The sequence below is a fragment of the Balaenoptera physalus genome, assembly GCF_965194825.1.
Source record: "Balaenoptera physalus genome assembly, chromosome: 6".
NCBI classification, from domain to species: domain Eukaryota; kingdom Metazoa; phylum Chordata; class Mammalia; order Artiodactyla; family Balaenopteridae; genus Balaenoptera; species Balaenoptera physalus.
Genome location: NC_138885.1, coordinates 93,396,821 through 93,413,552, shown reverse-complemented (window position 1 = coordinate 93,413,552; position 16,732 = coordinate 93,396,821). Strand labels below are relative to the sequence as shown.

The 16,732-nt window shown below is 36.9% G+C and overlaps 1 protein-coding gene across 1 annotated transcript in view; it reads left to right on the top strand.

Annotated features, from left to right (window-relative positions):
* Positions 1 to 205: 205 nt before the first annotated feature.
* ICA1L (islet cell autoantigen 1 like) overlaps positions 206 to 16,732 on the top strand; it is a 74,642-nt gene continuing 58,115 nt past the window's right edge. Inside the window, exon 1 of the mRNA XM_082467250.1 lies at positions 206 to 466. The gene's annotated coding sequence lies outside the window, so the exon portion shown is untranslated. The remainder of the gene's footprint in view (positions 467 to 16,732) is intronic.

The window sequence follows — 16,732 nt, the reverse complement described above, 5'->3', positions numbered from 1 at the left end:
GCAGAGGAGCCAAGAATTCCCTCCACTTCCCCCCACGCCTCGGAGGTCTCCCACTCAGTACCTTATACTGATGTTCTGACCGGTTTGGTGTTTGTCATTAAGTGAAGAGGAATTCGGGAAAGGAGGACCAGAGAGGGTCTCGGAGTTTCTTCAAGAACCGGCGGAGGCTCCCGCGGGGTTACGCGAGAGCCTGAACAGAGTGAACGCGGACGCCGAGGCCGAGGCGCCGAGGGCAGCGCGGCTTCTGCGCTCGCCAAGCCGCGGGGTTTAAATCTCCCGCCTCCCGCAGCCGGAGCCCGACACCTCCACGCTCCGGTGCGGAGGGGCACCGGCTGCGGGTGCGGCTCGGCAGTGGCGCAGGGCTCGCGAGCGGCGGCAGAGGGAACGGGCGCCGGGACCGACCTCCGAGCTGCCGAACGCGACCCGAGGCGGCGGAGGACAGGCGCGTCGCGGCTCCGGCGTCGAGGTGAGTGTCTGCGGCCTCCTCTGGCCCCCAACTCTCCGCGCGGAGGAAGGGCCGCGCCCTCCCCGTTGGAGGCTGGGAGGCCAAACCTTTGGTTCCCATGGCGACGCCCCAAGGTGGAGGGGCGGCGGTAGGTGCCCGCCACGCGCGCAAGCGGTCTCTCGGGGCTTCGCTGGCCTTCTCGGTTCTCTTGGGGACCCCGGCCCCTGCGGCCTCCCCTCCCGGACGAGGTCCTGTCCGAGCTCCTCCGGGCTTACCCTGGGCAGATCGGGCCAAGAGTAGTTTTAGGCTTGGCAGCGTCCCGGCGGGCCGAAGGGAGCTTCCACCCACGCTCGCCCCGGGTAGCGAGCGAACGAGCGCAGGGGCCTGAGGCTTGTTTGGGTGATTTCTCTCGAAGGTGCGGAGCGCTTCCATTAGAAGCAGATGCTTACGGCCTTTAGGTGCTTTCCTGCTGACCTCCTTTTTATGTTGTGCCTATTTTCATGTTATTATTTTGTAGTGGGAATGTCTTCTTTACAGACTAAATGGCTAGCAATGGGTAAAACAAAACACAAGTAAATGTGCGGTTTAAGACAAAGTGCAGAAGGCGCGAGCTCCCGAAGGGTTCCGCGCACAGATCTCGCTGCCTGAGGCCTTTATCCCAGCGCCACGCACCGGTCCGGCTCGTGGAAACTGGATCATCTGGTCAGATGCCCAAATGCTGTCAGCTGTCAGATACCTGATGCTCTGAGAAAGATGGAGAGTGGAAAAAAATCCATCCTGGCAACTAACCCGCGATGCTGTGGGTTTGCCAGTAGAGGGTGTAGGATTATTTTTCATGTAATAGATGATCTTGATGCACAGAGCATGAAAGCAATCATAAACTCTGGGTCACTGTGAAATAGCTTATTGGGAAGATAACGTTTATCCATCGTTTGGGTTTTTTTCTAAGTAATTATGTATTGATTTATGTGGTTACGACTCAGGCAACGTACTGTAAGGTGATATTACTTTAATCATCTTCACATCAATATTTATGGAGTAGCCACAGGTGTCCATCCTTTAGTAGGAGTTAATTATACATTTATTGGCCAAATAAACATCCAGTGGTATGTATATATTTTTATATGACCAACCTTTTTAGTCGTTTTATATTTATACTCAGTATTCTTTGAAATTTCTGTGTTTATTTAATAGTGCAAAATGATTGTACATCTTGACATTAAAACAGTTATGTGCAAGACATTGTTCTAATTACCAGTAATTAATGTTAGAGTTAGGTGGTTGTTCAGAGATCAGCCAGTCCAAAGTGCAAAAACTGCAAACATAAGACTGGTGGAAAAACTAGGAAGCCATATTTTTATTAGAAATATTTATTATAAAACAATAAAACAAAATTTATACCAATGACTGAACTAGGACAAAATATTAAATATCAGATATTAAACAGTATTGTTTTGTTCTACTGTGCTGTCAAACTTTATTTCATTGTGTGGTACATACTATATTAAAATTTTTTCCCTTTCCTTTATAGCTTACCTTTCTCAGTACTCACTGTGCCTCCTGTAAATTTTTATTCTTTAACAACAACAGATGGGGTGTGTGAAGGACTTTTCAGTATGTCTGTGACTGGAAAGATTTCCTCATGTGAACTGGCTTTTGTTATTTAATAACATCCTTATTCCCCTTTTCCCTTGTTTGTTTTTCATTCATCTGTTAGGTTTTTTCCTTTTTTCTGAAGTCAGACTTTTCAAACTTCTGCTTGCATCCAATATTCACCTTCTATGTAATTATTATTATTATTATTATTATTTTCCTATTGTAGACTCATTTGCAAATAACACTTTAGGTTTTAAAAGAATTTTTTTGTGTGGATTTAGTTTAGATTAAAAAAAAAAACCAAAGCCCAAAAACTAAATTACCACAATAAGTACAGTTACAACAGCCAACATTAACAGCTGTTCACATTGTGTCGTATTTCTTTCAAATATTTTTTAAATAAAGAAATAAAACATTTCCAATAAAGCTAAAGTTGTTTTTGTATCATACCCATTCTCTTCCTGCCCGCTATATATTGCTCATTTATATTATTCTTTTTTTCTTAATCTTGCTAGAAGCATGTAAATTTTAATAATTTTTTCAAATGAACCAACTGATTTTCTCTATTTGTTTGTTTTCTATTTCACTGATTTCTACTCTTATTTTTATTATTTTGTTTCTTCTACTTTGGGTTTACTGTGCTCTTCTTTTTCTTCTTAAAGTGGAAGTATAAATAATTGATTTTGTACCTTTTTTACTTTCATATATTGATAGGTATTTAAAGCTATTAGTTTTCTTCTAAGCATGCTTTAGCTGCATCCCACAAACTTGGGTGTTTTCATTATCATTTAGTTTAAAATATTTTAAAATTTCTCTGTCACCTGTTATTTATTTAGATGTGTTACTTTACTTCCAAATACTTGGGAATTTTTTTTTTTAGATAGATCACTGTTATTGATTTCTAAATTAGTGTTGTTGGCGTCAGGACGTACTCTGCGCTATTTCAAAACCTTTAAACTTATTGAGTTTTTTTGTTTGTTTGTTTTCTGCCTATCCTAAGGTCTGTCTTGGTGAATGTTCCCATTACCCTTGGGGAAAAGATTTGTATTTGGCTGGTGGTGGTGGTGGAGTGGTCTATAAATGTCAGTTAAGTCAAGTTGGTTGAGAGTGTTGTTCAAATCTTTTAAATCTCCACATGTTTTATGTCTCCTTATTCAGTCAGTTACTCTGGGGGGAGTGTTAAGTCTCTAATTATGATTGTAGATTTGTCTGTTTCTCCCTTTAGTTCTGTCAATTTTTTTTCTCATATTTCGTGGCTCTGTTATTAATCACATACATATTTAAGATTGCTATGTCTTTTTGATAAATTGACCCTTTTATTATTATGAAATGGTCATCTTACCTCTGAAAATACTTTTTACCTGGAAGCCTGTTTTGTCTGACATTAATATAAGCTTAATGTTTGTCTCATATCTTTTTTATCCTTTTCCTTTTAACTCATCTGTATTTATGTTTAATGTGTGTTTCTTATAAACTACATATAGTTGGGTTGTACTACTTGTTATCTAGTCTTACAGTCTGCCTTTTAACACTGTTTGTATCATCCACTTATGTTTTTGTAATTGTTTTCTGTGTTTGGATTAAGCACAAAATATTGGTGTTCTCTTTCTGTTTTCCTACTTACTCTTTGGTCCTCCTTCCTGCCTTCTTTCTAGTAAATTGAGTTTTAAAAAATATATTCTACTTCTCCTCTCTTGACTTTTTAGTTTTGCCTCTTTGTGTTATTTTTTTTATTGATTGTGCTAGAGATCACAATATGCATCTTGAATTTATAAAGCCTATTCTCAAATATATTCTAGTACTTCATGAACAATGTAAGAGTATTACAACTTAGACTTCCATTTATCATCCTTTTATCTTTTCTTCTGTTATATATTTTACTTCTACATATGCTTTATATTTTTTATTTTTAAAGAATCAATCATCTTTTAGTGAAATTTAAATATGCACATGTATATTTTTGAAACTTTCTTTGTGTTTATCAGTATATATTTACCCTTTTTGATTTCTCTCTTGCTTCCTGTAGAACTGAGTTTCTATATATTATCATTTTCCTTCACCCTAAAGAATATTTAGGATTTTTAGTAGCGTAGGTCTGCGTGGGATAAGTCTTTCAGTTTTTATCTGTCTGAAATTTTATTTTCCTTTCATTTTTGAAGGATATTTTTATTGGGTATAGAATTCTTGGCCAACTTTTTTCAGTACTTAAAGATGTAGTTCACTTGTCTTTTGTCCTCTTTTTTTTTTTTTTTTTTTTTTTTGTCAAGCAGTTTCCTTCTCTTCCTACTGTTCTGCCAAAGATGAAAGGAGTCATGAGTCCTAGGCAGGACTGTTCACTTTCTGGATTTTAGTTCATTAGCTTTTTTTTTTTGCATCCTCAGCTCTCTGATTGGCTTTAAAAAAACACATAGTTTTGTAGGTTATCTATCAATAGTTTATTCTCATTGTTAGGATGGGGATTCTCTTAACTTTCTGAAGTGGAAGTGGAATACCAGTACAATACTGATTTAATTAATATTACTTAAAAATCCCTTTATTACTCTTATTTTCCAGATTTTTTCTGGTTATTCTTATATTTTGTTTGCCCAGAGAACTTTTGACTTACTTTGTCATTTTAAAAATAATTGCAATTATTTTTTGGAACTTTTTTAAAAATTTATTTTATTTAATTTATTTTTGGCTGCATTGGGTCTTCATTGCTGTGCGCGGGCTTTCTCTAGTTCAGCGAGCGAGAGCTACTCTTCCTTGCGGTGCGCAGGCTTCTCACTGCTGTGGCTTCTCTTGTTGCGGAGCACAGGCTCTAGGCACGCGGGCTTCAGTTGTTGTGGCTCGCGAGCCCTAGAGCACAGGCTCAGTAGTTGCGGTGCACGGGCTTAGTTGCTCCACGGCATGTGGGATCTTCTGGGACCAGGGCTCGAACCCGTGTCCCCCGCATTGGCAGGCAGATTCTTAACCACTGTGCCCCCAGGGAAGCCCAATAATTGCAAATTTTAATAATGATTGAGATTACATTGCATGCATAGATTAATTTAGAAACAAATGACTTCTTTATTGAGTCTTCCTATCCAAAAACAAGGTGTTTCTCTTCTTTTTAAACTCAACTTTCTATTTTAGTAGTGCTTTTAGTTTTCTTCATATAAGTTATTTGGTATTGAAATTATTCCTAGGAATTTTAATAGGGACGAATTTTTTTCTTGCATTATATTTTCTAACTATTTTTTGGAAATCAGTAGGAAAACTGCTCAGTTTTATATACTAATTTTATAACCAGCTACCTTCTTAAAAGATCTTATTGCTTCTAATAATTTCTCAATGCATTGCCTTAAGTATTCCAGGTATACTGTCACATCATGTGTAAAATTATACTAATCCCCCATTTTTTTTTTAGTCTCATTCTATTGTTTAGCATTTCTAGAACAATGCTAAGTAATAGAAAAATGGTGGCCTTCCTTGGTATTGTTCCTCACTTTAATGAGAATGCTCTTGGTGTTTTATCATTAAGTACTATAGTGCATTTGAGTGTGAGTGTGTGTATGTGTGTATGCCCCCTATTAAAGTAGAAGCCCTATATTCCTGTTTTATGAAAAATTTCTTCTTAAGATATCAAGAAGGGATGTTAAATTTTATTAAATGCCTTTTTATCATGAAAGATGAAAAATTATCATATTTACATTGCTTCTTACTAACATTTTAACAGTATGTTCTGGAATTTTTGTCACAGATGATTTTTATCAAATTTTTCTTATTTTTACATTATGTACTTTACATTATGTATTTAAACAGTCATAACAATTAATTTCTGTTTGTTATAATCACATTTAGATTTAACAGAATTAAATGCTCATTGCTATACCGTTTCACCATTTCTCCATTTTATAAATTCTTGATTTTTAAATATATTTTACTTGTATGGATTGTGGCTTCAAATAATTTTTGTTTTGTTGTTTTATTTTAAGAGGGGTTCATGAGTGCTATATTTCTGATTCTTGTATATCTAAAAAACCCTTGTCTAGATACTCAGCCTTACTCAAATACCATATTTTATTGATTCTAAGATGCACCTGTTCATATTTTCACATCTCTGAAATCATTTCTGTAATCTGAACTTTTTACCAATATGTATCTGACAATTGATGATATGAAAGCACAGTTTACTTTGTAGCCCTTTTTCTTATATAGAGGTACATAAAATAATGGTTCACTTTTCAAATGATGGTGTCTTCAATTGATGAAATATGATAATTACAAATTATTCCTTTACCTAAAAATAATTTTTTATCTCTAAGGCTGGAAAAGACCAGAAAATTGGTGAGCTGTAGTGAACAAGCACTTTCCTGCATTACTGGTACTGGGCATAAAAACTGGTACAATCTCTATGGAGGACAATTAGCAGAATGAAAACAATTTAAAATGCATAAACCCTTTGATTCAGCCCTTATACTTCCAGAAATTTATTTTATAGGTATACTTGCATGTATTTTAAATAATATATATATTTACTAATTTTAGCATGGTTTGAAATAATAAAATTCTGGAAGCAATCTAAATATCCATCAATAATAGACCATCAAGTAGATTATTGTACATCCATACACATGGAATGTTATATATCCATTAAAATTGTATTTCAGCTACATAGAAAATTCCATGTTAGATTCTTTTTCCCTTAGTACTCTACAGTCTCACTTTTATCCATTCTCTAATGTGGCTGAGGAGATGCCTGAGGCCAGGATAAACTATTTAATTTGTAGATGGCCCTCTTTTTTTCTGTCTAGATGCTAGTAGCATTCTTTCTTTACCCTCGAAATTAAGCAACATTCCACAGCATGTCTTATTTTTGATCATTCTCTATTAATTTTTCTTGGAACACGGTGAACCCTTTCAATTTTCAGCTTTATATTCTTGAATATTTTGGCTGTTCCATATGTCTGTCTCTCGCTAAGAATATTTCTTACGTTAGATCTCAATTGTTTATCTTCCAAATCTATACATCATTTTGTTCCGCCTAACCACTTTGTTTGAATCTAACCACCTTTATCCTGTAATCTTCATTCTGAATGATTTTCCCAGGCTTGTCATCAATATTATTCACTCAGTTTTCTGAAGTATCTATTCTACTTGGAATTGTTTCTAATGCAGTTTCAAGTTCTGTGGTATTTTTTTCCTCTTCTTTTTCTTTATATCTTTTGCTTCCTTCAGCTCTTTTTTAAAAATCTCTTTTATGGAATATTATTCCATTTATCTGAAGGCAGAGCAGTTTTTCTTTAAACCTGTTTTATGAAGCAGTTTTTCAAATTTATATATATTTTTCTCTTTCTCACGTTATGGTCCCTCCTTTTCTTATAATGCTACTTTTTCATGTTATTTATTTTTCATGTTATTTATTGTTGAAAGGGGCAGTTCTATTTTGGCCTACTTTTTGCCCAAGAGTAGTATAAGTAGTTTTATATAACCCTGAGGCTGAATAGGTGACTGGGTACATTATCGTGGTCTCTTCTTTAACTGGCTTCTTGGTGACAGTTTTCATATGCTCTCTTGAAACAGTTTCCCACAGCATATGTTAATCACTGGTTCCAGAGGCACGTCAATGCTGATATAGCTCTGATTTTTCTAGGGTACTTTTGTCTGCTATACAAGGTTGACTACCAGCTTGTTGTTTCTGTTTCTCTACAGCCATGCCTTGCCCCTTGTCAGGGAAAATAAAAATATCCTGGCCATTGTAGGTTTTACAGAGACCAACACATAATACCGCTCACCTTTTTGTTCCCTCTTGAGATTGAAACCAATTCAGATGTAGTCAAAGACCTAGGCAGATGGAGGTAAAATATCAGCTTTATTATTGAGAGAACTGTTAGAGGATGTGTATCATGTCAATGGTCTTTTAATAATTCTGTCCCCTAGTCCAAACCTGGAAGACCCCACTCAAGGGAAAGTTTGGGTCTTCATAATAGACACACTTACCTAAGACTTTTGCCTCTCACTGATTAGGTCACAAGTGATGAGTAAAAGGTTAAAAAAGGACTAAATTCACTAATTTTATGACTTGATAAATTAGCTCTACCCAGTCAAGAAATGTGGACCAATGGTTAATTCACCCATCAGGCTTTTCGCTGTAGGGGAGAAAGGGCAAGAGGCTGGGAATATTTATAGAAAATTTCTCCTCATAGAAACCAGAAGAGCTTAAAACGAAGCATTCCCCACCTTAAACATAATGATTTCTTCTTTAGTAGTCTTCTTTGCTAGCCTGTGATAATATAGGGAGATAGGCACCAAGTAAACTGTCTACCTCTTCCTTAAATCTGGCTGCTATGCCTTTAAGAATTCATGTTTTCAAGTTAGTGATTAATTATTGGAATTGCTCTTCAGGACCTAATCTATTTGCCAAAACCGAATCTGCTTCAGACTAGAGGAGATGCATGTCAAATTTGGTCATCCTCTTTGAATCTGATGCAAACTTCATTGTATTTGACATTTACTTATTGGCATCAGTGCTATGAGATGTGGCAATTTTTTCCCCATGGGAAACCTGATTTAATGAATAGAGGTTTTTATTTATTTATTTATTTATTTATTTATTATTGAGATATAGTTGATGTAGAATATTATGTAAGTTAGAGGTGTACAACAATTTTTAAAGGTTATACTCCACTTATAGTTATTATAAAACATTGGCTGTATTTCCTGTGTTGTACAATATATCCTTGTAGCTTATTTATTTTATAAATAAATATATTTTATTTTATAAATAAATACCTCTCAATCTCCTACCCCTATTTTTCCCCTTTCCCCTTCCCTCTCTCCACTGGTAACCACTAGTTTGTTCTCTATATCTGAGTCTGTTTCCTTTTTGTTATATTCACTAGTTTCTTTTATTTTAGATTCTACTTATAAGTGATATCATACAGTATTTGTCTTTCTCTGTCTGACTTAGTTCACTTAGCATAATAACCTCCAAGTCCATCCATGTTGTTGCAAATGACAAATTTCATTCTTTCTTATGGCTGAGTAGTATTGTATGTATGTACACCACAGTTTCTTTATCCATTCATCTGTTGATAGACACTTAGGTTGCTTCCATATCTTGGCAATTGTAAACAATGATGCTATGAATGTTGGGGGGTACATGTCTCTTTTCAGATTAGTGTTTTTCTTTTTTTCTGATATATACCCAGGAGTGAAATTGCTGGTTCATATAGTAGTTCTATTTTTAGTTTTTTAAGAAACGTCCAAACTGTTTCTTAAAACAGAGGGAGAGAGACAGAGGGAGATTAGATACATACACAGAGGAGAAGGTGATGTGAAGACAGAGACAGAGATTGGAGTTATGTTGCTATTAGGCAAGGACTGCCAGCAGCCATTAGAAGGTACAAGAGGGAAGAACGTATTCTTCCCTAGAGTCTCCCAGAAAGTACAGCCCTGCTAATACCTTGATTTCAGACTTCTGGCCTCCAGAATTGTGAGATAATAAATTTCTATCATTTTAAGCCACCAAGTTTGTGGTGATTTGTTACAGCAGCCATAGGAAATTAGTATATTGATCATACCACTACATTCTTTTATATTTTCTTATCTCTTTGTGGACTTCTTTTCATTTGTTCCACTGCTCTATGGTTCTGGTGCCAGTACCATTCTGTTTTAATTAGTAAGATTCACATTCAGGCTTATTTTTTCAAGATAATTGTCATTTTGTTAAAGTTGTACATGTCCATGACCTTTAAAAGTCAAATATTAAAGGATTATAATGTTTAAAAGCAGTTCTTCCAATCCTGCTCCAGTTCCAATCTCCAGTGTCATGTACCTTCAACCCTTTTTTTTTCTCTGGTATTTTCTAAATCACATGTTTATATGCTACGTTTTGATTTATTAATTTAAAGCATTATCTACTAGGACTTAGGTCTCCTTCACCACCACAATCTAACCCTATATTACAGTTTTTATTAAATCAAGTAAGTGTTTATGTTACTGTGAACTAACAAGTGTTTTTAAAACTTAGTCAAAAAAATATTACTGAGACTGATGTCAAAGAGCATACTGCCTATATTTTCTTCTGAAGTTTTATGGTTTCAGGTCTTATATTTAACTCTTTAAATTTATTTTTGTGTATCATTGAGAAAGTAGTCCAGTTTGATTCTTTTGCACATAACTCTCCAGTTTTCCTAGCACTATTTATTGATGAGGCTCTCTTTTCCCCAATGTATATTCTTGCCTCCTTTGTCAGATTAATTGCCCATGTAAGTGTGGGTTCATTTCTGGGCTCTGTGTTCTGTTCCATTGATCTGTGTGTCTGTTTTAGTGCCAGTATGATACTGCTTTGATGACTGTAGCTTTGTAGTATAGTTTTAAATTAAGGCTCATGATACCTCCAACTTTGTTCTTCTTTCTCAAGATTGCTTTGGCTATTCAGGGTCTTTTGCATTTACATACAAATTTTAGAATTATTCTAGTTCTGTGAAAAATGCCATTGGTATTTTGTTAAGATTGCATTGAATCTGTAGATTTCCTTGAGTAGTATGGTCTTTTTTTTTTTTTTTTTTTTTTTATTTATTTTTGGCTGTGTTGGGTCTTCGTTTCTATGCGAGGGCTTTCTCTAGTTGCGGCGAGCGGGGGCCACTCTTCATCGCAGTGCGCGGGCCTCTCACTATCGCGGCCTCTCCCGTTGCGGAGCACAGGCTCCAGACGCACAGGCTCAGTAATTGTGGCTCACGGGCCCAGCCGCTCCGCGGCATGTGGGATCCTCCCAGACCAGGGCCCGAACCCGTGTCCCCTGCATTGGCAGGCAGACTCCCAACCACTGTGCCACCAGGGAAGCCCAGTATGGTCTTTTTAATGATATTAATTCTTCTAATCCATGAGCATGGTTTATCTTTCCATCTGTTTGGGAAGTCTTTGGTTATTTTCATCAGCATCTTACAGTTTTCTGAGTACCAGATTTTTACCTCCTTAGTCAGATTCATTTCTATGTATTTTATTCTTTTTGATGTGATTGTAAATGGGATCATTTTCTTTCTTTTTTTTTGGCTGCATTGGGTCTTAGTTGCAGCAGACAGGATCTTCATTGAGGTGTGTGGGATCTTTTGTTGCAGTGCGCAGGCTTCTCTCTAGTTGTGGCATGCGGGTTTTTTTCTCTCACTAATTGTGGTACACGGGCTCCAGGGCGCATGGGCTCTGTAGTTGTGGCGCGTGGGCTCCAGAGTGCATGGGCTCTGTAGTTTGAGGCACACAGGCTCTCTCATTGAGGCGTGCTAGCTCAGTACTTTTGGTGTGTGGGCTTAGTTGCCCCACGGCATGTGGGATCTTAGTTCCCCGACCAGGGATCGAACCCACATCCCCTGCATTGGAAGGTGGATTCTTTACCACTGGACCACCAGGGAAGTCCCTAAATGGGATCATTTTCTTAATTTCTCTTTCAGATAGTTCTTTGTTAGTGTATAGAAATGCAACAGATTTCTGCATATTAATTTTGTATCCTGCAACTTTACCAAATTCATTAATGAGTTCTAATAGTTTTGTCATGGTATATTTAGGATTTTCTATATATCGTATCATGTTACCTGTAAACAGTGACAGTTTTTCTTCTTCTTTCCCAGGAGTGATTTGGATTCCTTTTATTTATCTTTCTTCTCTGATTACTGTGGCCAGGACTTCCAATACCATGTTGGATAAAAGTGACAAGAGTGGGCATCCTTGTCCTGTTCCTGATCTTAGAGAAAATGCTTTCAGCTTTATAGGCACATGAAAAGATGTTCAACATCACTAATTATAGGGGAAATGCAAATCAAAGCCACAATGAGATATCACCTCAAAATAACAAGTGTTGGTGAGGATGTGGAGAAAAGGGAACCCTTGTACACTGTTGGTGGGAATGTAAATTGGTGCAGCCACTATGGAAAACAGTATTAGGGACTTAGGTAATTCCTCAAAAAATTAAAAATAGAATTACCATATGATCCAGCAGTTCCATTCCTGGGTATTTATCTGAAGAAAACGAAAACACTAATTCAAAAAGATATATGCACCCCTATGTTCATTGCAGCATTATTTACAATAGCCATGATCAGGAAGCAGCCTTAGTGCCCTTCAGCAGATGAATGGATAAACAAGATGGTACACACACACACACACACACACACACACACACACACACACACACAATGGAATATTACTCAGCCATAAAAAAGAATGAAATCTTGCCATTTGCAAACATAAAAAAACAGAAACAGAGTCATAGACACAGAGAAGAAGTAGGTGATTGCAAGAGGGGAGGGGTTTGGGCGGAGGAGAGATGAAGGAGGTGAGGGAGATTAAGAGGTACAAATTTCCAGTTGCAAAATAAATGTCACAGGTATGAAATGTACAGTGTGGGGAATATAGTCAATAATTATGTAATGTCTTTGTATGGTGACAGACGGTAACTAGATTTATCATGGTAATCATTTTGAAATGTATAGAAATATCAAATCACAATGTGTGTAACATAATGTTGTAGGTCAATTATACTTCAAAAGGAAACAAACTCATAGAAAAAGAGATCAGGTTTGTGGTTGCCAGAGGTGGAGGGTGGGGAGAGAGAAGTTGAATGAAGGCAGTCAAAAGGTACAAACTTCCAGTTATAAGATTAATAAGTACTGGTAATGTAGTGTACAACATGATAAATAAAATGAACACTGCTGTATGCTGTCTATGAAAGTTGTTAAAAGAGTAAATCCTAAAGAGTTCTCATCACCAGGAAAAAAGTCTTTTTCTGTTTCTTTAATTTGTCTCTATATGAGATGATGGATGTTCGCTAAATTTGTGGTAGTTATTTCACGATATATGTAAGTAAAATCATGCTGTACACCTTAAACTTATTCAGTGCTGTGTGTCACATATATATGTCACATATATATTTATATATATATAAAACTGGAAGAAAAAAACCAACTTAGTTGGTTTAGTGCCCTATAACCATTCCTCCTGTTTTGAATATCATTTCCCTTCATTTTTATTAGAATTAATACTGGCTTTTTTTTAACCTAATTTTCTGAATAACCATTGATTTTTTTCCCCAGTTGCTCTAACATTTCTGCTATATGGCTATGAGTAATATGCTCAAACATATCAGTTATGTTTCCTAGTCATCTGCTTTCTAGAGTCATTAATCTTCCTGCTTGAATTTGAGCTGCTTGTTCTGTGTAGCTGTCATCTTATGCCTTCCCTTCATTGCTTTTCCAGATTTTATTTAGTTCTTCTCATCATGCATTGCTGCTTTTGAGAAATCTGCTCTTATTCTGACTCCCAGTGCTTTGTATGTGATCTAATTTTTATCTCTTAGAACTTCCAGGATCTTTTTATCCCTGCTTTTCTGAAAGTTTACAATGATGCGCTTTGGAGCAAATCTCTTTTTGTATGGAGATTTGTGTCCTTCAGTTACAGGAAATTTTCTTCAATTATTTCTTCCCTTAGTCAATCTTTACAATACTCTTTAGACAAATATTAGACTTAAGGACTGTCTTTAATTTTCTTAACTTTTTTTTTCCTAATGTATTTATTTATTTTTGGCTGCGTTGGGTCTTCGTTGCTGCGCAGGGGCTTTCTCTAGTTGTGGCGAGCAGGGGCTACTCTTCGTCGTGGTGCGCGGGCTTCTCATTTCAGTGACTTTTCTTGTTGCGGAGCACAGGCTCTAGGCACGCGGGCTTCAGTAGTTGTGGTGCGTGGGCTTCAGTGGTTGTGGCTCGCGGGCTTTAGAGCACAGGCTCAGTAGTTGTGGCGCACAGGCTTAGTTGCTCTGCGGCATGTGGGATCTTCCTGGACCAGGGATCAAACCCATGTCCCCTGCGTTGGCAGACAGATTCTTAACCACTGCCCCACCAGGGAAGTCCCTAATTTTCTTAACTTTTTCATTGTTCTACTTTCTGAGATCTTTCTTATATTTTCCAACCCTTTTATTAATGTTTTAAAATTTTCAACTATTTTTTTCCCCAATAATTCTTTTTTATTCCTTTATTATTCCTTTCTAAGTGATAGTCTGTTCATGGAAGCAGTAGCTTTACTTATCTCTCTGATAAGATAATATTTTATAAGACAATATTTGAGGGATATTAGAGAGTTATTTTTTGTTTTGTCCCCCCCCCCCCCCGCCCCCGCACCAAGCCCCGCATTGTCTTTGTTTTCTTTCAGATAGTTTCCTTTTTTGTTGTTGTTGGTTTAGGTCAGAGGTCTTTCTTGACAGAGAGTTTCCTCAGATATCTGGCTATCTTTGGCTCTCTATATTTAAGATTATAACAAAGCTAATTGGAAGCTTAGTATGTGGGAGTGAGCTTGTCAGCTGGTGAGTTTCTCCCTAGGGTGAAAAGGCAAAGATCTATCCTTTTAGAATGTCCAAATGAAGTACTCCTTTTCTCTGGAGCTTTTAATTTTTTTCAGAGAAAAGAATGTTCCAGTCTTCTCTGAGGAGTGGAGAGGTGTGGGTGTGTGTGCTTTGCTACTGGTGAGCAAGGAAGGGGAAAAGAGCTTGAAATTCAGTGATTCAGCATGTAAACTTTCACTTAATCATTTTGTTTTCAGGCCAAGCCCTCTTCTGTTAGCTTGCCAAAGGCCAGAGCTTTCCATGTTTAACTTCTTCAACTTCCATTGAGTGACATAGATTAAGCGGGTGGGGAGGTGCCTCAGGGTCCAGCCTGCTGTATACAGGCTTCAGTGAATCCTCCTTCCACTTCTAAATGGTGAGTCTTTCAGGTACTCTGCAGGGTAATTGACTCATTCCTCATTAGCATTCGTCTGTTAGTTGCTTAGGATACTACTTTCTCTGCCTTCTTCCAAAAATTTATTGAAATATCTCATATGCTCTAGTCACTATGCTTATTTTCTCTATGCTTATGAGTTAATAGATAACTTTTTTGTTTTACACCTTTACTGTTATTTTAGTGGGTTTGGGAAGGGAACACAGATAAGTGCATGTAGTCAATCTGCAGTTTTGACAGGGCACCCTTGTAATACATTTTAATACCTGAAAGGGCAACTTCTTTCAAGTTTTTCTCAGTGTTGAGTTTTAAAATTATGTCAGTCAAATTAAAAAAGTTTAGGGTTTTAAAATTTTACATCCTATGCATTCTTGTTTATTGAGAGGCTGTATGTAATATACTTATATACAACTTTATATTTTTAAAAGAAATTTTGTATGTGTTATCCCATTTGAGCTTCATATTATGAGAGGCTCTGCACTAGGGAACATTGAGCATAGCAGAGGATTGGGAGAGGTGTTGGCCTGAAATTTGCAATAAAGTTGTAAATATAATGCTCAAGTTTTATAAGCAGTTAGCTTTAATATCATTAAAAATTTTTTTTTTATTTTTTAAAATTAATTAATTTATTTTTGGCTGCATTGGGTCTTCATTGCTGTGCGCAGGCTTTCTCTAGTTGCAGCGAGTGGGGGCTACTCTTCGTTGAGGTGCGAGGGCTCTCGTTCTCTTGTTGTGGAGCACGGGCTCTTGGTGCACGGGCTTCAGTAGTTGCAGCATGCGGGCTCAGTAGTTGTGGTGCACGGGCTTAGTTGCACTGAGGCATGTGGGATCTTCCCGGACCAGGGCTCGAACCTGTGTCCCCTGCATTGGCAGGCGGATTCTTAACCACTGCGCCACCAAGGAAGTCCTAATATTGTTTTAACAGAAGAACTTAGTGTGATACTTTAAACTATCAAAAACTTTTGAAATATAGTTTTTCAGCCATTCTTTCAAAAAGATAAAATATTTTCTTCTCTAGTTGACTTCCTCTTCTCTAATATATTGTTTATATTTTGAATGGTGTTATTGATTTTCATCAACATTTTTCAAGTCTTATTTTCTTTTTTTTTTTTTAACATCTTTATTGGAGTATAATTGCTTTACAATGGTGTGTTAGTTTCTGCTTGATTTATTTATTTAAGTATAGTCCCTTTACAATATTGTGTTAACTTCAGATTAGTTTCAGCATAGTGATTCGGTATTTTTGTAGCTTATATTCCATTATAGGTTATTACAAGATTAATAGGTTTAATTCCTTGTGCTATACAGTAAATCCTTGTTGCTTATCTATTTTCTATATAGTAGTTTGTATCCATGAATCCCATACCCCTAATTTGTCCCTCTCCCCCTTCCCTCTCCCCTTTGGTAACGAGAAGTTTGTTTTCTATGTTTGTAAGTCTATTTCTGTTTTGTATATACGATCATTTGTATTTTTTTTTAGATTCCACATATAAATGATATTGTATAGTATTTGTCTTTGTCTGACTTATTTCATTAAGCATAATATTCTCTAGGTCTATCCACATTGTTGCAAATGGCAATAAATGGCAGTATTTCATTTTTCTTTATGGCTGAGTAATATTCCATTGTGTATATATGTGTGTGTGTGTGTATCACATCTTCTTAACTCAGTCATCTGTTGATGAGCACTTGGGTTGCATCCATGTCTTGGCTATTGTAAATAGTGCTGCTGTGAACATTGGGGTGCATGTATCTTTTTGAATTAGTGTTCTTGTTTTTTCCGGACATATACCCAAGAGTGGAATTGCTGGATCATATGGTAGTTCAGTTTTTAGCTTTCTAAGGAACCTCCATACTGTTTTCTGTAATGACTGCACTGATTTGCATTCCCACCAAAAGTGTACGAGGGTTCCCTTTTCTCCACATCCTCTACAAAATTTATTTGTAGTTTTTTGATGGTAACCATTCTGAC